Source organism: Arvicanthis niloticus, chromosome 1, assembly GCF_011762505.2.
Source record: "Arvicanthis niloticus isolate mArvNil1 chromosome 1, mArvNil1.pat.X, whole genome shotgun sequence".
In the NCBI taxonomy this organism is placed as follows: domain Eukaryota; kingdom Metazoa; phylum Chordata; class Mammalia; order Rodentia; family Muridae; genus Arvicanthis; species Arvicanthis niloticus.
In genome coordinates, this window is record NC_047658.1 from 88,650,999 (window position 1) to 88,671,809 (window position 20,811).

The window sequence follows — 20,811 nt, forward strand, 5'->3', positions numbered from 1 at the left end:
GCCTGAGAGACATCTGAGCTGGTTATCTCACATCACTGGGGCCCTGCACTGCTCTGGCTGGCCCAATCCAATGCTAATGACAGCAAGGGACAGAGCCAGCTTTCTTGCTCCCATGCTCCTGGGGCTGGCTTATCCACATCCATGTCATCAGGGCCAGTGATACTGTACTGCCCAGGTGAGGTGCAGGACTAATTCTCCCAAGGTCTGCAGCAGGCAGGGACAGGGCCAGTTCTCCCTTTTTTCATGAATCCCTCCCCCCAGGGGCAGCTATCCTGCCTACCATAGGTGGCAAGAGGAGGGGAACATTTCTCCCTCTTCCATGTGGCCAGATGGCAGACAAGTGGCAGGGCCCAGCTCTCCCATGCTCACACTCTCGGGGCTGGCTCACCTGCATCCACCGCCACCACCATCACCACCACCAGAATTAGCTTTACTGTTCTTTCCCAGGTGAGGTTTAGGTCCCAGCTCTCCTGCTCTCATCACCCCAGGTCCAAGTTTCCCACTTATTGAAGGTAGTAAGGGGCAAGTGGGGAGAGGGTATCTCTTCCTCTTCTATGTCACTGCATAGAAACTGAGTGGCAGGGCCAGATTGCTAGGTTCATATCCTTGGGACAGGCTCATCCATGACTCCTGCAAGCAAGGCCAGCTCTACTGTGCTTCCTGGGTGATGTGGGGATGTGCTGGGGCTCTCTCTTCTGGGTAAGGGAAGTGCCAGCTCTCCTGTTCTTATGGCCTCATGCTTGCATGCACGAAGGACCAGCTCTCCCATGATGCCCAGGCTAGGGGTGGGACCAGTTCTGTACAGCCCTCAGCCATCAACATGTCCCAGGGCAGCAACCCAGACCAGAGACATCTGCCTGGCCTTTGGTGGTAACAGATCCCTGCTGCTGCAAGGTCAAAGACTCAGATGTGGACCCTTGTGGCAGCCCAGGCTGAGACCCCACCATGGGCCTAGGTGACATCACTGGCTACTCTCATCAGGCTGTTCCTCACTACCCTTGACTCTCCAGTTCTGCCTCTCTTTATTGGGCCAACATCCTTCTGTTTCTCTTTCTCTTCCATTTCTCTACCACTTACTTGTTTCTCTTAGTGGTGCTCAGGGTCTCTGAGTATCTGGAGTCATCTCAGAAGTAGTCTCAAGAATGCTTTGTTCTACCCATGAATTAGGGTGTGGGGCAGGGGTCATCTCAGGCATGATCTGCACTCACCCCAGCCAGGCTTGCACAGCTCCAGACTGGTGGTCATCTCAGGCTAGCTCCCTGTCTGGGCCCCATGGCTCCAGACTGATGGACATCTTGGGCTTGCTTCTCACCTGGGCCCATCAGAGTGGCCATCTCAGGCACACTCCTTCCAGGGACTCATGGTCCCAGGTGGGGTTCATTTTGTCTCTTTCTTACTTCCTGCCCTGGGAGCCCATCCAGGCTTGCCTGAGAGGTGGTACTGGAGTGGTGGTCATCTCAGGTTCACTTTTTTTTTTTTTTTTTTCAGGAAATATTAGGCTACTGTTCATTCAGATGTTCATAGGTCAGAACACTGAGTGTGGACATGGGCTCTCTCCTCTCTGCCACCCACTGATGCACATGTGACAGCAGCCACTCCTGAAAAGCCTCTAGAGACAGGTAATGTCTCCTATTTCTACAGCAGTGAAATCACCCCTCCCACAGCTATAATGAGTGACTTTCACCTTTAAAGTCTCCTTGTGCCCTTTTTATTTGAGTGTGTCTATGTGTTTGTGCCTGTGTGTGTGTGTGTGTGTGTGTGTGTGTATGTGTGTTTGCATGTGCATGTGTGTGAAGGTTAGAGGTTGATGCTGGGTGTCTTCAATTGTTCTCCACTTTGCTTTTGAGACAAAGTGTCTGACTGAGCAAACACCTCACTGGCTCAGTTGGACTGGTGGACCCCAGTGCTGGGTGGGATTATAAGCACACACTGTCACTGCAGGCTGGGGATCCAAACTCATGTCTTCATGCTTTTGCAGCAAGCCCTTCACCTACAGATCTTAGCAACCCTGACTTGTGCCCTTTTGAATGCTTTTCATCCACCTTCTCAGATGCTGTGTGCCATCTAGGCACAGTAGTTTGCATGTTCCTCTTATCAAAGTGGATTAGCATGTAGTTTTTGGTCCCATTTCCTTCACTTGACCTAATTAGTTTGAGATTTATCTACATTGAGGTATATCCACATTTTGTTGCCTCTTATTCTTGAGATTTATGTGAGTACATAACTATGAGTTGAATTTACCCGTCGATGATATACTTGAGTTGTTTATAGTTTTGGTTATTAATTGCAGTGATGTTATAAACATCCACATACAAAGTTTTGTGTGAACATGTGTGTCCATTTCTCTGGCATAGACAACAAGGAGTAGAATGTTTGCTTTGCAGAGTGGTTGTGCACAGCTTTCAAGTAGCGCATGAGCGGTGTAAAAGAGAGAGCTTTATTATGGCATTTTCATGCATGTCTGTATGCTACTTTGTTTATGTTTATCATCCACACTACCTCCAGCTAACCCCCATCTCTCTGGGGCACCTTCCTACTCTCTAATAGTCCCCCCACTTCTGCTTTCATATCTTTCTCTTATTTAAAGACTCTGCTGTGGGAGTAAGTATACATGATACTCATGATACTCAGAGTCTGGTTTATTTTGCTTAACATGATGACACACATTTTCCTGAAAAGGGCTCAACAAACAAACAAAAACAAAACGACAAGTCAAACTAACACATAGTCCTGCTACACCACAGTTAGGAAAATAACTGAAGGAGTCCAAGTCAGTATACAGGAGATACTCTGCTTGTTCCTGGGTACCACATTCCCCATGCCAGCCAAATCAGAGAGTCAGCTTAAGTGCCTGTCCACAGGTGAGTGGATAGAGAATGTGTTCTCAGGGAACTGAAAACCCAGTTTCCAGAGTGACTGTGGTGCTATACACTCTCCTCAGCAGTGAGTGGAGATCTGTGCTTTCCACTACGTGCCACCTGGGACAGGTGACTCTTCAGTTCTCACCTCTGACAGAAATGATGCCGATACGTGCTTCCATTTTAAATTTCTCTAAAGACTAATGACGGTGTCTTTCTTCCATGGGTTGCTTCTCATCTGCATTCTTGTCTGGTGAAACATCCATTCCAGTATTTGAACTACTTGCTGGTGTGTTTGTCTTACTGTAAACTCTTGGCAGTCCGTATACATTTGACAATTCTAGTCTGTTATGAGATACATCATTTATTAGATATGACTTTCCTCTTCTCTGCAATGTCTTGTTTTCTTTTTTCTTTTTTTAAAAAAGTTAATATAACATTTATTTATTTATCCATTATTTCTTTATTTATTTTTATGTATGCCAATGGGTGAACACGCACAGAAGTCAGAGGACTACTTTGGGGAATTCAGTTCTCTCCTTCCACTGCATGGGTCCTGGGATTTGAACTCGGGTTGTCAGTTTACCCTGTAAGATTAACAAGTGGTACTATTTTATTAATTGTAATTCCTGAATATATTCCTGCCACTTTGCTAAAGGTGCTTACTGCTCCTTGCAGCTTATTGCTATCAGAGTAAGGAGAGTTTCATTTCTTCTTTCTGTGTGAATGTGCATGCCTCTAGCTTTTTTCCTTCCCCGGTGTATCCTGTCTGGACTCAGGACAACGTGGACCAGAAGCAGTTGGAGTGGTACCCTTGCCTTCTTCCTTATCTCCAGGGAAAAGCACTCACCTCATCATGGTAGCTATTGGACGTTACTTGTAGATGCTCTTTATCAGCTTAGAGAACTTTAATCCTGCATTGCTGAGTGTGTATTAGAAATGAATGTTGTGGATTTTTACAAATGATATTTTGGGAAGCTGTTGAGATAATCATATATATTATTTCTTCTTAGTTTATTAATATGTTTTGACAGGTAGCTTAACTCCTTGATGTGTTTTTGAATATTAAATCAGCCTTGTAACTCTGGGATAAGCCCTTTTGGTCATAGTGTATTTGTTTCTAAAAAATACTGTTGGATATTTTCTGGAAGCAGTGTTACATCCAGCCCAGGTTGGCCCCAAGCCCACCATGTAGCCCAGGATACCTGAATACGTGATGCTCTTGTCTCCATCTTCTGGATGTTGGCTTACAGATGTGCACCACTCCAGCTGGTTTTATTTTTCAATTCAGCTAATATTTGACTATTGTTTCTGTGTATAGTTGTAAAGAATGTTAGTCTGTTGTTTTCTGGTATTATTCTTGTCTGATTTTATTAGTGGGGTCATGGTGCTCTTACAGGATCAGTTAGAGAGTACTTATTCCTTTTATGGAAAATGTAATACAAACCCAGCACTGTCTCTTCCTTAGATTATTGGTAGAATTTATCAATAATGCCATCTCCATGCGATTTTTTTCTTTTTTTTCCACAGGTGAGTGCTGTGCATGTGTGTGTGTACATGTTTGCATGTTGTAGGCACACTTGTGTGTGTACATGTATGTGGGCCCTTATAGATGTGGAGGCTTGGGTTGATGTCAGGAGCCAACCTTGGTACCTCTTCCACCTCATTCATAGAAGCAGGATCTTCTAATCAAACCCAGAGCTGCTCAGTACAGACAGTGTTGCCAGCTTGCTCTGAGGATTCCTTGTTCTGCTTTCTGAGGCTGGACTTACAGGTGGGTCACTACACCCACACTTTTTTTTTTTTTTTTTTTTTTTTGGTTTTTCGAGACAGGGTTTCTCTGTAGCCCTGGCTGTCCTGGAACTCACTCTGTAGACCAGGCTGGCCTCGAACTCAGAAATCCGCCTGCCTCTGCCTCCCAAGTGCTGGGGTTAAAGGCGTGCGCCACTACCGCCTGGCCACTCACACTTTCCTTATCAGAACTCTGGCCCTCACACCTTCACTGCAAGGCCTTAACCACTGAGCTGTCTCCCCAGCTCTTCACAGGCAAATTTTATCCAGGCAGTGAACCACTCTAATTTTTGAGCCAAACTCCCTTGGCTTGAACCCCAAAGTTGCCAAGTATGTGATCTTATGGTAGTCCCCAGCACCTTCCTGAAGAATCCAGGAGTAGTAATGCAACAGTGATTACTTCTTTCATGAAATTGCTGTGATGGTTAGGGAAGAGGATGTGCAAACTCAGCGACTTTTCCCTGTCACTGTTACCATGTGCTGGTGTCTCTTGGACAAACCTAATTCAGAAGCAGCATAGTCCAGGGCTTAGAGGGAGAGTATGGGCTGGTTCTCTCTATAGACACATTCTCACCCAAACCTCTTGTTCTTTACTTTTTAAGATCATTGCAAAGAAAAAAGAGGGAGGAGGAAGAAGGAGAGGAAGAAGAAGAGGAGGAGGAAGAGGAGGAACAGATCCTACCTCTTCATCTGTGACCAAATTTACTTTGCCCAGCATTATTTTTTCTCATCCGCAAAGCAAGTATATTGGTGACAACGTATATCAGTTTGTCACTTAATGTATGCCACACACTGTGCTAAGTTCTTCCCATGTATCTTCACTTTGTCTTGGCAACATTAATGAGGCAGGTACTGTTATAGGAAAGCTGAACCTGAGAGGGAAGTAATTTGGTTTCTAAATGGTATAACTGGGAAGAGAACCCAGGCAGTCTGATTCCAGAATCCTTGCATGTCTGTCTGTCTGTCTGTCTGCCTGCCTGTCTTTGTCTGTCTGTCTGTCTCTTTTTCTCTCTCTCCCTCTTCTCCTCCTTCCCTCCCTTCTCCCCACCTCTGTGTGTTCAATAAAATATTTCAGGAAGCCAAAGGTGTCCATAAGTATTATATTACTTAATTTTCCAGTAGTTCTGCACCACTCTGGAAAGAATCATTGTTATGTCTCCATCTTCCATCCGCACGCCAAGGTCCCTAAGCCCTGTGCAATGTGGCATGTGGCTTCAAAGCAATGGTAACCATGTCACCTGGGAGGATTCACACAATTGCAGGCTCCATTCTGACCAAATGAGCCAGGATCTGTGTTTTAACAAGATCCCAGGTGATTCATGTGCATGTTAGAAGGTAAGAGCTACTTCTGTAAATCAGTATTTCTTCTGCTTAGTTCTTCCAGGTGGTCACTTAGTTGCTGCAGGTGATGGGGGCTTACCACCTCTTCTCTTACAGGTGTGATATTTGTATTAAGCACATATTTACCTCCCATTGCAGGAAATGCAAAGACGAATACATTGTATCAACCAGATGGGAACTCTGGTGAGATGCGGGCTCTGCCTAAAGCTGCCACTCACTCTAGACAACTAGTTCATGGAAATGGAGAACAAATATTCAAATCCTCTGATATTTTCACACACACACACACACACACACACACACTTCACATTCCCCATAGAACATCAATTTGTGATCTCTGACTTGAAAGTCTTCAAAGTAGTGTGGTTTCCCAAATAGACCAAATATGTAGTATGCAGGATAGTATCTTTTGAACATTCAGAGCTCTTTGCAAAGCACATGAGACATCCTGTTATTTGGTTATTTATAGCACCGGCCATACTCAACCATCTAACTGCTGTTCTGTCTTCTGCACCTTGTCACATATCTGTTCTCTCTGACTGTCTCTTCATCACTTGTCATCTGCCTGACTTTGATTCATCTTCAAGATGTAAGTCGTTTTACACCCCCCACCCCCAGTGGATATTTTCTGCTAGAGTTGACCATGAACACGACTGTGTCCTTTTCCAACCTAAGCCTACATGAGGCTCCCCATATGAATAAATGGAGCCAATCATTTATTTATATCTTTGTTTCCCTACAAATTTTCACATGTCAATAAGTGAGTCTTACTTTTCTGTGCTCAGCACCAGGGAGTGTCAGGCATAGCATAGATGGTTGTACTACTTAACTATTGCAGATAACCAAAATTACTCAAATGGGATTCTCAAGAGTAAAGACATTTATAAGAAATCTCACAAAATGGTGTTACCTCATGGTTTTTGGTGGTTAGGAATTGGGGGGGGTTAACAGTATTATATCTCATGGTTTCTGGGGGTTAGGAACATGGGGGTTGTATAACTGTGTATCTCTGGCTCAAGGTTGTCCAGATTGCAGATGGAGTATGGACTGGACTGTGGTCAGAGATGATGGCTCAGTCTGGGAAGTTTTGTTTCTATACCCCCTCACACAGTTGCTGGCAGGATACAGTCATTTGTGGGACAGTGCAGTTGAAGTTCTTGGTTCCTTGCTGATTTCCCCAGTTCTTTGCCACTTGAGGTTTCCATTGGAAAAAGCATTGAGAAACAGTATGACTGCTGGCTTCCTTTAGAGTACGCAAACAGGTGCCCAAGATGGGAGATCAAGTTTTTTTGTGACATGAACCCTGAAATTATTGCTTTATCAGCTACACTGCAACCATTGTCACTCCAGCCATTCCATTCAGTCCACATGCACGGGATGTGAATACCTGGATGCATGGATCTGCAGGCCCTTCTTGGATGTTCCTCTCCGTGCAGTATATGCATGGTTGCCTACTCTGCCTTTGGCTCACATTACTTAGGTCCCAGTCCTGCTCCTGACACTTCTTTCTTCTGAGTTTACTACAGTAGCATCAAAAACTGCTTGGCCTGCAAACTGCCTTGGACATTGTGTTTAACGGAGTATCTGCCTGGCCCTAAGATGTCTACCTATAGTTAACTTCATCTTGGGAAATGATCATTAAATATTCCATAGATCTAGAGATAGGAGGTTGTTTATAGAAAAAATGCAGTAGAAAGAACCAGAAGCAACATGGCTGGGGTGCTCTAAATCTGCCCTTCTGACTCAAAGCAAAGTTTCCCACAAATCAGCTTGATATTTCCATACTGTGACCCACAATTCTTCCCCTTCTCCAAATACACCAGGCAATCCAGTTTTGCTTGGATCTGTCTTTTCCCTTACTGGGTGTTTTTAGCCATTGCTCTTCTGTAATATTCTTCTAACAATCATTTGTTCCACCCAAGGCCATGGCTCAGTAACTGGGTATTTCTGAGAACAGTGGCTTTTTTGGTTTGCTTCTCTGAACACTATAACAAAAACAATTTGGGGAAGAAAGAGCTTATTTCGCCCTGCAGCTTATCTATCTTGCAGGTTAAAGTCTATCACCCAGGAAGCCACCACAGGAACTCAAGGCAGGAGCTTGAGGCAGAAATCCCAGAGAGAGTGCTCGCTGGCTGGCTCCCAGGCTTACGCTCATCTTTCTTTCTTATACAGCCCTGGCCTGCCTGCCCAAGGCGTGGTACTGCTCACAATGAGCTGGGCCCTTCTGCATCAGTTTACAATCAAGAGAACGCTCCTCAGCATTTCCACGGGCCAATCTTCCAGTGATGGAGGCAGTTCTTTAACTGAGATTCCTTTCTCTAAGATGTTTCAAATCGACAACCAAGATTAGCCATCACAGTGGCTTATTGTAGGGGGTGGTGGGGTCCATTTCAAGATTATATTCTCCTGCTTCAGCTGACTCCTTGCTGCCTCCTGGTCATTTTTTGTTTTCCTTCAAGATGTGGGAAGTTATCTGCTTACGTATGTACAGCAGCTGTTTCTGCTTTTGTTTGTGTCTCCTATCCTTTCTCAGCAGATGGATTCATCATCTGTTTTATTAAAAATAACAATAATATCCCAAATTTGCTGGCCATTACTGTGTGTTAGGTGCCAGTGTAAGCGATATGAAATGGATTATTTTAATTGCCACCAGGGCTACAAAATTAGCATTGGCATATTCTACATGCAAGGTGAGTTCTGGTCAGAGATGACATGACTGCCACATGTCCATCAGTATAGAATTGGGATTTGAGTCTGCGTTAGCCTGATCTCTAAGTTTAAGCTTCTGTTCAGTTTTACTGAGAAGCAGTGTACATTGTACAGTGTGCTCACTCCCTGTCTGTATAACCAGGGGACTGGAAGATACCTCCGTTCAATCCACACTCCGCTGAACATGTTTCTCCCAGAGACCTAGATGCCATGTTGTTGCATTCTCTTCCGACTTGGTCCTTCCCTGGTGTTCAAGCCTGTTGGACACACCCAATCATGGTTGTGCATGCTTCTGGATCTCCGTCAAGCACTGTTGCTTCTTAATGACTTGACATCCTTACTCCATAGCTTCAAATTTAAGCCTGAAGTGCTTATGGATTCCATCTTGCTTCTCCTTTAGGCTTCACATTCTCCTGCAGTGGCCACACTTATTCTTGGTGTTCCAATAATCAACCTCTCAACGAATGACATTTTTGACTAATCTTGGTGTCATCTTTTACCTCATATTTCTTAGCCAAGTAGTAAAACCATCTACATTCTCTAGACTTTAGATAACAAATTCTGTTCACTTCTTCAAAGTTGTGCTAACAAAAATTCCCCAGGAAAAGCTCCCCCATTGTGGCTCAGTTTCTTTTGCAGTAATTATTTTATTTCATTTAAAGAATTATTAAATTTTATTAAGTTTTAAATTATAGATGTGTTTATATGTGCATGCATGCGTGTGTGTGTGTGTGTGTGTGTGTGTGTGTGTGTGTGTGTGTGTGTAGTTACATGTATTTGAGTTCAGGTGCCCATGGAGGCCAGAAGTGGAAGTTGAATCCTGGGAGCTGGAGTTACAAGTGACCACCTGAGGTGGGTGCTGGGAACAGGCCTGGGGGCTTCTGGAAGGGTGGCATATGATGTTAAGGACTCAGCTATCTTTTCAAGCCCTGCAATAATTTCTTAGAGTTATGCTACTCTCAGTTTCTGCATAACTGCTCATCTCCACAAAGTAGACCCATGGATGCTATTTTTACCCCTGCAAACATAATAACTACCAGATTTATTGGGCTACCAGTCCATGACCTTCTCATATTGCCACAACTGGCATTTCCACAGTTCTTTAATTATTAAAACTAATATGTGATAATTACCAGCATAGAAAAATGCTCTTTCGTTTTAAAGGTTTATCTTATAACTATTTGGCATGTAAAATTTCTGCTTAAAGAGTTGATATGGACAATCATGGCAAGCAATATTATGTATACCATTTTGTGTCCCCAGTATTAGAGTGTTAATCTTTTATGATTATGTAGATTTAATTTTCTAATAAGTCATTGAAATGTGTGTGTGTGTGTGTGACACTGAGTGCTACTTTTATCTCTGTGTTGTAAATCAGGCTTAAATAATTAGGTGATTCCACTTTCATGACACCTCCAACACATATGCCTATGAGTCTTCACCTGAGTTCACCAGATTCCATTCTGAGCAGTTCAGGTGGTCAAACTTACTCAATCTTCATCGCATTCTATGAATGCCATAGTCTTTTAGCAGAGAAGAGAGCAAACAAATCGAGGGAGTTAACAGTTTGCCCAGGGTCATCCAGCTGGTAAGCACTGTAGGCATGCTGACAAGAAGGTCCTAGAATGGTGCCAACAGCTGTGTTCACAGTTCTGTTTTATTAGTGTGTACAGTGTATGTGTATGAAGGTGTGTGCATATCTGTGTGCACATCATGAGGCCAGATGCTGGTGTCTTTCTCAATTGTTTTCCACCTTATTGTTTTAAGAGAGGATCTTTTCCTGAACCCAAAGCTTGAAGATTAAGCAATGGTGCCTGAGTTGCAAGTTCAAGGGACCCTGTCTCTGCCTCTCCAGTGCTTGGGTTAAGCGTGAGCTTCTTTACATCCAGCTTTTTACTATGGTGCTGAGGATCTGAACTCAGGTCTCCATGCTTGTATGACACCAATTTACTGACCGAGCCATCTTCTGAGCCCTGCAAGACTAAAGTTTTGAACAGTCAACTGGCGTCCTCTTTTCCTATGGCCTCAGCTAATTTAAATAAGGTAGGAGTCATTGGCCTCTTCAAAAGGTTGAGAGATATGGGACTTACTCTGTAAGCAAGTTGCTCTTGGCTTCTGCAGTCTTCCACAGTCAGCCTTCTCTTGTGGGATGTCTTGTCACATCATCCTTCCTCCTTCAGAGTTTCCAACTGTTGCCATGGGCTTGCACGTCATTATCTTGCAGCTAAAAGTTGTTGCTAATGAGGAATCTGATGCTAACTGGATTGTGGTTCCCTCCCTTCCATCTTTTGGTTCCTTCCTGTGTTCTTTACAGAGCTAATTATTGCTGTAGCTAAACACTGTGAGTTTTGTGTGTACCATCACACAAATGTCTGACCGGCAGAGGTCCGTGATAAGTGCTGCTTGCTCCTTCTGAGACCTCGGGGCAGACTCTGCTCCTTGGCTTTGTCCTGTTCCACACCTGTTCCATCTCTGGTCCAGCAACAGCATCAAAGGCAGGACTCACACTCTGCCACCAAGTCTTTCTATTAGTTCCCGAGGCCCAGAGTAACACAACATGCGTCTGTTGTTCAGAAGCCATGCAGTTATTTGCTTAAACAGTTAGCCTGCAAATCACATGGTCTATTTAAAAATGGAAACAATTCTAAGTAGAGGGACTCCTTAAAACACTAGTCCTGCTTGGGATGAACATCACTATCTTGGGTTTAGATTCAGTAAAAATAAAAAATATCTGTGGCTATAGATTCATGCCAACCTTTTGTATGTTTTTAATAACCATTGTCCAAACACCAATAATGAAAATATAAACCTTTCTTGGTGCAAAAAGGACCAATATCTTATTTTAAATCCAGCTTCCTCCAGGTGGGATTTTACTTTGCCAGTCTAAAAGTAACTGTCTCTTTTCACTTGAAAATATGTCTGACTTGGGGGACTGAGCGGTTTAGAGATGCACCAGCCAGAGCACACAGAACTACCTCTTCATGGTTCAAAATAATGCCTGTGTTCATTGAAAACAGTGAGTGCCATAAGGCACTGTGTGTGTGTGTGTGTGTGTGTGTGTGTTTATGTGTACTCTCTGTGTGCACTGCCTCCTTGCACTGAGTATGTGCTGGTCTTGACTGGCTTGGAGTTATGGATCCTTTAGGAGGGTAAGCCTGTGAGAAGAAGTTACATCATTGTGTGGGAGTGTCTTTGAGGAGGGTGTTGAGATCCTGGCCTCCTCCTCTCTGTGCTTTTGCTTTAAGTACAGTGAGGTGAGAATCTTTGCTTCACCATGGGCTTCTCCTCAGCATGGTCTCTTTCTTACCATATCATACCTCAAAACAACAGGGACAGTGACCATGGCTGGAAACCTTTAAAACTCTGAGGCAAAATACATCTTTCCTTCTTTTAAGTTTTGCTTCAGGTATTTTGTTACGGGACCAGAAAGCTGACTAATTATGGGGTGGAAGAAAGTACTAAGCCTGAACCTCTACATGCCTATAAGTGGGCATGACTATTCCCGTTTTCTGGGTCTATGATGGCCTCCTGTGAGTTCCCCTGGGCAGCAAAACCCTTTCTGCCCAAAGCCTTTGCATGGAAAAGTTTCCTTTGTCTAAACAGTGATTTTTTTTTCCTCACCGGTTTGGTATCTTCCTCTGGACACTCTTCCCAGGGTCCTGTAGTGTCTAACTACCTGATTCTCTTGGTACCTGCACTTCATTTTTCCTGCATACAGCTCAGTTATAATTAAGAATTATGACTTATTTTGTTTTATCTTTCAGAACATATTTTAAAAGTATAATATTTTATTAATCCTCTGAGGATTTTATGCATTCATAGAATGCATTTTGATCACATCTATCCTCCCCAACTCCTCTAATATATACACTTACCCTCTACATCTCCTCCTGACTTCACATTCTCTTGTTTTTTATAACCTGCCAAGCTAAACTAATTTCTATATAAGCAGAGTCCATTTTTTTATGTTACTATATCTCTACCACTTGGCATATAGTACATTCTACCACAACCCCAAAATTCATTAGTAGAGAGGAAATGTGGTTTTCTATTTGTTAGTCATGCCACAAGTGGTGGATACTTAATCTGCTTCCATATGCTCCAGTGTCCCCTCTTCTGAAGTGGGGGTAATAATAGCAGTCATGGAGCTGTCATGAGAGTCCAATGAAATATGCATAAGGCTTTTGCAAAATATCTTGTGTATAGAAAGTATAGTGGTCAATAAATCTTACCAATGAGGATGACAATGAAAAATACAATATTTCTTTTTATTTATGAAGCTAAGTTGGGGTTATCAAGAAGAAATTTTAATATATATTAAAACCTTGACATCAAGAGAGAGAAAAAGGTTTAAGAAAGGACAATACTACACATCCCAGAGTGTGTGTGAGCACCTTGAGAGTTGCCACAGTGTCCCATGGAGTCTTTGAGGGGGAAGCAAGTTCAGTCTATTTGGGGCAGGTCTGGAAGGGTCCATAAGCAATGAGCGAAGCCAGAGAGTAATTCTGGACTAGGTGATGAGGGAAAGGTCACTCTAAAGAAGGGATATTTGGGCCAAGATGTCCATGATAGGAAGCAAGGGGACTTGGGAAAGTCCCCAGGGAACCAGAAGTACAGTGGGTTTGAGGAGTCAGATTTGATTCCCCTAAGGAACTGCAAAGGGACCAGGGTGGGTAGGGCAGAATGAGCCAGGGGGGAATGATGGGTCTTTACATCATATCAAGGAGTTATGGTCTTATGTGGAGGTGCTGGATGGTGGTAAGAAGGCAGCAATGCAGTCTGAATTAAAAGAGATATTCTAGATATACTATGTGGAGGTTCTGCCATAAGGAGAATATTGGACATGTGAGCAGAATATGCTAGGGAGAGTAGCATTATCAGGAAGAAAGTGGCACACTTTCTTGGAATATACATGGTTAAGGAACAGAGAAATTTCAGGGTATCAGGAACCTAGTGGGTTTAGAGAGCAATGTCTTTGCAAATGTGGCTGGGTCCCACAGTTAGATAGGTTTGGACTTTGTCGTGGAGAGAAGATGAAGAATATGGACTGGTATATAATATAAGAAGGAGATTGATATGGGTCTCGGCTGTTCATGGTCCAACTGGGAAAGCATACACCTTTCTAGGTATTTCAAACAGATAATAGAGGGAATTGTCCACATAGGCAAAAGAAGAGACGAAGAAGCAAACCATGAGTGGTGAAGCAGCTTCTAGTTATGAATGGCAGGGACCACTGTTTTTTCTGGGGTAAGAGGTGAAGTGCTAGAGAGGAGGTGGTTGGTGTTGATGGGATCCTAAAGTTGGGACTGTTTAATAAGGATTCATCCATTGTTATGGTTGTGGTCTGGAATGTCATTCCATTGTTATGGTTGTGGTCTGGAATGTCATTTACCACATGCCAGAGGCTCATGTATCTTGGAATGCATACTCCCTAGAGCAACAATGTTTAAAGATCTTTTCAGTAGAAACTAGAACCATGGCAAGACAAGGAACTAGTGGGAACTAGATCCATGGTGGGGTCTCTCTATCCAAGCTCAATCCATGGAAGAGATGCTGTAGCTTTCAGAGTCCCCGCCCACAGCAGAAAGACTCAGAAGAAGCAGCCCGACTTTTCTGTGTCTCAGTCTACCTCTCCTGGCAATCATCCTTCTTGGTCAGACTTGATTGGAATCCAGCTTCAGGGAACCTGAGAAATCTGCCTTACAGAGAGGGGTGAAACGGGGTTGTGCACAGACAGGGCATACCTGGCTCACAAGCTGGTCTTCTTATGAACTCACAGAAGCAGTAGTATCCAGGAAGGATTAGTAGACATCAGGGAAACTGGCTAGGGAGTCAACACAGGACTAAAGAGGATCCATGGATGAAGATCTTAAACAAAAGCTGTTTTAAGACAGAGGGGTCTCTGAAATAACAGGAATTGTGGGGCTTCCATATGTGCTAACCAGGAAAAGGGCCAGGTCTTAGGGAAGCTCCTTTAACTAGCAGCAGCAGAGTTAGGTAACAGCTGGAAATATGTTAGATAAGTTATAGATAAGAGCACTGCTTTATAATGGAAATATGCGGAAGGAAGACATATACATTTATATGGGACAGATGTGGCTATTGGTACAGTACAGCAGCCCATAAAGGGATTGCTTCTTCTGAACTGGTTGGTGCTGTGAGTGAGCTGTGGTGGCACCTAAGACTGTGTGACAGAATCTGATGGGATTTTACTATGTAGTCAAGAATGTAAAATGCTGTTGGTCCCTAAGGTATGAACTGCCTTCTCTATTGCTGCCTTCCCTTCCATTCTCCAACCTTTGTGGTTAAATGTTAAAGTTCATTTCTTACCAAAGATATGAACTAAAATAGTAGAGGATGGGAGGGATGTGGATTCAGAAGACTGTTCCCCAAGCCTAAGCCGTCTCTTGAATACTGGGTGAGGGGAAGATATTAGGTGGCTCATGTTGCGTTCAGTGTCAGATTCCAGGCAGGGAAGAACAGAGTTTGAGGCTCTCTGCATAGGTCTCTGTCATGGTTTGATTTAGAGTGTTCTCCACAGGCTCTTGTTGGTGCTGAACGCTTGGTACCCAGAACAGTGGTGTTCAGAGGTGATGCCATTGAGAGATAGTTGATCATACGGGCTTTTACCTCATCAGTGTATCAGTCCAGCTTAATGGGATATCAGAAGGTAAAGTCTGGCTTGATGAAGTAGGTCTGGATGAGTGTGGAGCATGGCTATGACTTTGAAGGACATATTTTGTCTCCAATTTCTTCTTCCAATTCTCCTTCTTATCCTTCATGATATAAGCAGGCCCCTCCCCTATCTCAGTTTAAACAGCCTGGTTGGCACCTATTTAGGGTACTGATGTAAAAATGAACTGAGATCACATAATACAGAGACTAACATATAATAATCATTTATTATTAACTATTATTATTGGAACAGGCTTTCTTTTGTGGAAAAATTTGTTCTATACTACCTTGCCACTGATGTGAACTTCAGTGTAACTATTAAATTAATATTTAAGATAACGTTACTATAACAGTGGGCCCAGGTGATCGTGAGAATGTGAGAGTCATGGAATATTGATGTTTAATAGACTTAAATTCAAATACAGTCACATTTCTTGACATCCTGTGACTCAAAGTATGTTAAGTTCTTTGGGCCACAGTTTATGTGTTGGTAAAATTGGCCCAGCAATGCCTAATTGAGTGTTCGGGAGACTCAAGTATATTTAAGTCCGTTTTGTGAATGCCACACTAATGGGTAGCAACTATGAGGTCGTAGTCTCTAGAAAATCTCTGGGGCTAATGGAAGAAGGACACACAGTGTCTGACCCTCGGTCACTGGGGCCTTGTTTTGGTGAGGCTTTCACATTCTCAAATTGGGTTCTGCATCATCAAGGGAGTTGAGAGAGAGCCTCAGGTTTCTTGGGCTTAGTAGCTCCATGCCCACCCATCCCCAGCTTCTCATGATGTCAGATGGGGCCATAACACATATTCCCAAAGCAGGCGGAGTACTAGGGGCCAGGTGAGAACATATGCTTTTGGAGACAGCAGTTGTCTGCTGAGGACACGGATTCAACATGATGAGAGCATTCTGAGTGTACTTAAAACCACTGAGCAGCTCAGGGACAAGCTCAGCCCTGAGGTCTTACATGGAAGAGTCTGAGCACCTTAGAGGTGGCTTCTTATGCACAAAGAGCCACTATACCCCTGCTAATTTGGGCATAGGTGAATGAGGCCAATTATCTTTGCTTATACTTATTTGTGTATTTATAAGTTATCAATTACCTATTGTATGCCACTTATGCCCAGATGTGCCATGATAAGGCAGCCAAGCAGAGGCTCCCAGGCCTTATTCTAACCAGAAAAGCAGTGACCAAATATTACAATCAGAAGATGGAATGTCTCTCAAAGGCTTGTGTGTTAAAGGCTTAGTCACAGAGTGGCACCGTTGGGAGAAGTGGTAAACCTTAAGATCTGGAGCCCAGTGGATGATTCAGGTCACTGGGGGTATGCCTTTGTAGGGGAAAGAGAAATGCCTGCCTCTTCCTCTTCCTTTCCTGCTGAGTCCCAGCCATAGGTGTGAGGTTTTGTTTCACCACACAGTTACTTTCCTTGTTGTTGTATTAAAATACCCCGACAAGAGCAATTTACTAAAGAAACTAGTTGGGGCTTGTACTTCCAGGATCCCACCCATTATGGTGAGGAAGGTGTGGAGGCAGGGGCCTGAAGCTGTGGTCACATTGTGTATCCACAGTCAGGAAGCAGGAAACAAATGCTGCTCCCCAACTTGCTTTCTTCTTGTTATTCAGTTCAGGACCCAGCTCAAGAAATAGTACTTCCCAGGTTATGGTGGGTCTTCCTTCATCAGTTAACCTAATCAAAAAATCCTGCATGGACATACCCATAGGCTCATGGACACACCCATAGGCTCATTTCCTAGATGATTCTAGGTCCTGTTGACGTGTCAGACAAACACATAGGACAATGTAACTGAAGGCATGTCTCATAGGAGAGAAAATAGAAACAAGGAGCATGTATGCAAGAGAGTGGATCAGGAGGCCTTTCTGAGAGGGCCTCACCCATACCTGAGGGCTTAGGTGTGAGGAAATGGATCCATAGGAAGGGAATGCTGATTGGCTGATAGAGGGAACAGAGAGTGGATGCAATGCCTCCGGGAGCCTAGTGGTGGAGCAGTAGTTCTCAACCCTCCTAATACTGAGACACTTTAATTACAGATCCTCAAGTTGTGGTGACCCCAGCCATAAAACTATTTTCGTTGCTACTTCATAATTGTAATTCTGAGGTTATGAATTGTAATATAAATATCTGTGTTTTCTGAAGGTCTTAGGTGACCAGTGACCCCATAGATTGAGAACTTCTGGAGGCTCCCAGCCCAGTGGTTTGGATTTTATCCTAGGTGATCTGGTAGCCATTCCTGTGCTGTAGGCCTGGGAGGGACAGGCTGGGGTGTGACCTCATTTACATTTCAAGAGTGCTCAGAAATCTTAGGAAGCAATTTTCTCTGCTGACTTAGGAGAATTAATTAGTTAATATCTGCATGACACTTGACAATCTTGGAACAGAACATATTATTATTATTATTTCCCCATGGAAGCCTGTAAATGGAGGTCACAGCGCCTGGGATTCTTGCCCAAAGGAGGCAGAGATGAGAAATAGCCCATAGTTCCTCACTAAAGAAAACATTTCTTTCTCTTGCCCTGCTGGGAAATCTCACTTCCATTTTTATAAGGCCAAAGAGGAACTTGGAAACGGAGCCAGTTCTGACTCTGTAATTAATTTCAAAGAATGTCTTTTACCTTCATGGCTTATAAAGATATTAAAAAAATAACTTTTGTTTAGGTAGCACCTCTCTCCAGGGAGGTTGCTCATCAGCAAGGAGTTCGGCCCCTTGGCCCTGCCGGGAAGTAGCTAGGAAACCCACTACCTTTTAAAAACATTTTCACTTTCTTTTGCTTATTCTTGGGATTGTATTTTAACTACATTATTTCATCCTTCCCCTTTCTCCCACTCATCCCTCCATCTACCCTTCTTCATTCTCCTTCAAATGCATCATCTCTTTTTTCAGCAGTTATTATTGTAGGTATGTATGCATTTGTACATTGTTTTCACTTTGAAAACATTCAAAAATAATAAAAGAGGTTTCTAATGAACCTACGGGAACCCAGTTGTCAACAGCTGTCTGCCCTCTGCCTCCTTCCTTATGCTTGCCTCCAAATCCTAGATTTTCACAAATGGGATTTTTAGTGACTTTTTTGTGTTTATAGTGTGTGTGTGTGTGTGTGTGTGTGTGTGTGTGTGTGTGTCTGTCTGTCTGTCTGTCTGTCTGAGATTCCCTGGAGCCAGAGTTACAGGCATTGTGAACCATCCGACATGGGTGCTGGGAACTAAATTCCAGTCTTGAAGAGCAGTAAGCTCTCTTAATCAACCACTAAATTATCTCCCCAGCCTTCAATAATTTTGTGTTTGTGCTGATGGTTCTCATCCAGTTCATCTTGCCCACCCTCTTTTCCTAATGGCAGCCCAAGGGGATTGTCCTTTTCCTCAAAGCCACTTACAGCACACACATCAACCCATTTAATTGAAGACTTGCAGAGATGAGTCCTGTTGATACTACTGTTTCAGATAAGGAACCTGGAGGCAGGCTACATCTTGAAACAATATTGCCTGTAGGAGGCAAGGTGGGAACTCAGACCCAGGCAATTGATGCCAGAATGTGCTTACTAAAACAGCATCATGTATCGGCATTATAAAAACCTGACCAGGATGGCTCTGTAGATTCCTTAAATATCCAGGGCACCACCCTGGAGGCACACACTTTATTACTTATTTATGTTTTGGGCAGTAAAAGCATTTTGCTTTTTTTTTTTTTTTTTTTTTTTTAATGTGAAGTGGTGGGTGTAGGAGGTGTGCGGGTGAGAAGGAGAAAACGCCTTTTATGGATCGTCTGCTAAACCTTGTGAAGTTGTAGCTATGTCTCAGTGCCAGACGGCTGTGCCTGTTGACTTAATGGCTCTGAAAGATGACAAGGCTTAAAAAAAATCGACTGTCACTGCAGAACTGGGAACAGATTGAAATAGAGTGCTTGAGTCACCTGTTAAAGATGCCACTCTGGGCCCCTGTCGTGCAGTGCCCAGTTAGAGCCAGGGACACATTAAAAACATAGCAACTTTGCTTTGATTCTGACACAGAAGGTCCCCTGTCCCCTAGGAAGAGACTGTGAGGTGGACATTGCTTCTTGGTAAACACCCCATTTTAGGTGGCTTGCTTGCTAGCTGAAGCAGGCAGCTGAGTCTCAGGAAGGCCTTGGGCTCAGTCGTTAGTAAATCAGTTCCAAATAGAACTTGTGGCAAAAGCTAGTGGCTAAAGACTGCAATGCCGGCACTGATTTTATGTCTGCTCTGTGTCAAACAACCCCTATTAAGTCTCTCGGGATGCCACCTAAGCCAGCACCCAAAACTCCATCCATGCTCAGCCTCCTACTCAACAATATGGAAGCCCAACTTCTCACCAAACCTTCTTGTAATTGTCCTCAGGCTTGGGGACATTAGAAGCAAAGGCATTCTCACCAGGGAGGGCCTATCACCGCAAAGGGGTACAAGATCACACCACATACATTGCCGAAAGCTTGGCTGAACCAATCAGGAGCCAGTAGAAGCCATGTGGGCTCCTTAAGAATTACTGTGTACAGGGTGTGATGAACAGCTTGTTTGACAAGGAAGACTTGAGGAAGGTCCTGGTGGCTTTTCAGGAATGGTAGTAGAGGGGGCTGATACCGATGATGATGAGGAGGAAAATCAGCTGACTTTGACTCCTCGTCTCTTAATTATCTTGTAAAAATGACTCAGCCTCTCTAGGCCTATGTTTTACCTGACTCTTATGAGTGTATGTGTGCTGTGTTGAGTGTTAGCATTCATGTTTTTTGTGCTTGTTGTATGTGCTTGTTTGTGTGAGTGTGTGCACATGTGTATGCAGTATTTTGTGCATGTATGTGCATATAGAAGGTAGAGGTTAATGTCTTCCTTGGTTGTTCTCTGTCTTATTTTTTTTCTTGAGATAGAGAGTCTCTCACTGAAACTTCAGCTCACTGATGTAGCTAGGTGGCTGGCCAATGAGCTTCAAGGATTTGCCTGTCTCTGCCCCATGATCCCTCACTGTTTCTGGGGTTCTAGACAAATGAGGTCATAGTTTTACTTTTACATGTGTGCTGGAGATTTACACCAGGTTTTCATGAGATTTAAGCTCAGGTCTTCATGCTTGCATGACAATCACTTCACCACAGGACCATCTCCCTAACCCCTAGATCACCATCCCTCAATTTCTCCATGTTAGCTAAAATTCACTGAGCAGCGTCCACACAGTCCCAGATTCTTGCAGTTTAGATTGAGCTAATCCAGGAGACCAATGGCCAACTGAGCCTCTGGTGATGACTCAGTTGACTAAGTGCTTGTCCCAAAAGCACGAGGACCTGAATTGGATCCCCAGGACCCACAAAAAAGCATGTTGTAAATTCCTGCAATCCCAGTTGTACTCTCCCCCCCATGAGCAGGACTGAGGGACCTTGGTTGCCACAGCAAGGTCAAGTGACGGGATCTAGGTGGAG

General features: G+C 43.7%; 1 non-coding gene across 1 annotated transcript; it reads right to left on the bottom strand.

Moving 5' to 3' along the window:
* Window positions 1–1,490: 1,490 nt before the first annotated feature.
* Window positions 1,491–1,620, bottom strand: LOC117701619 (small nucleolar RNA SNORA17). Its single transcript, XR_004605781.1, has one exon. It is a non-coding gene; the product is annotated as a small nucleolar RNA SNORA17 (small nucleolar RNA).
* Window positions 1,621–20,811: the final 19,191 nt, after the last annotated feature.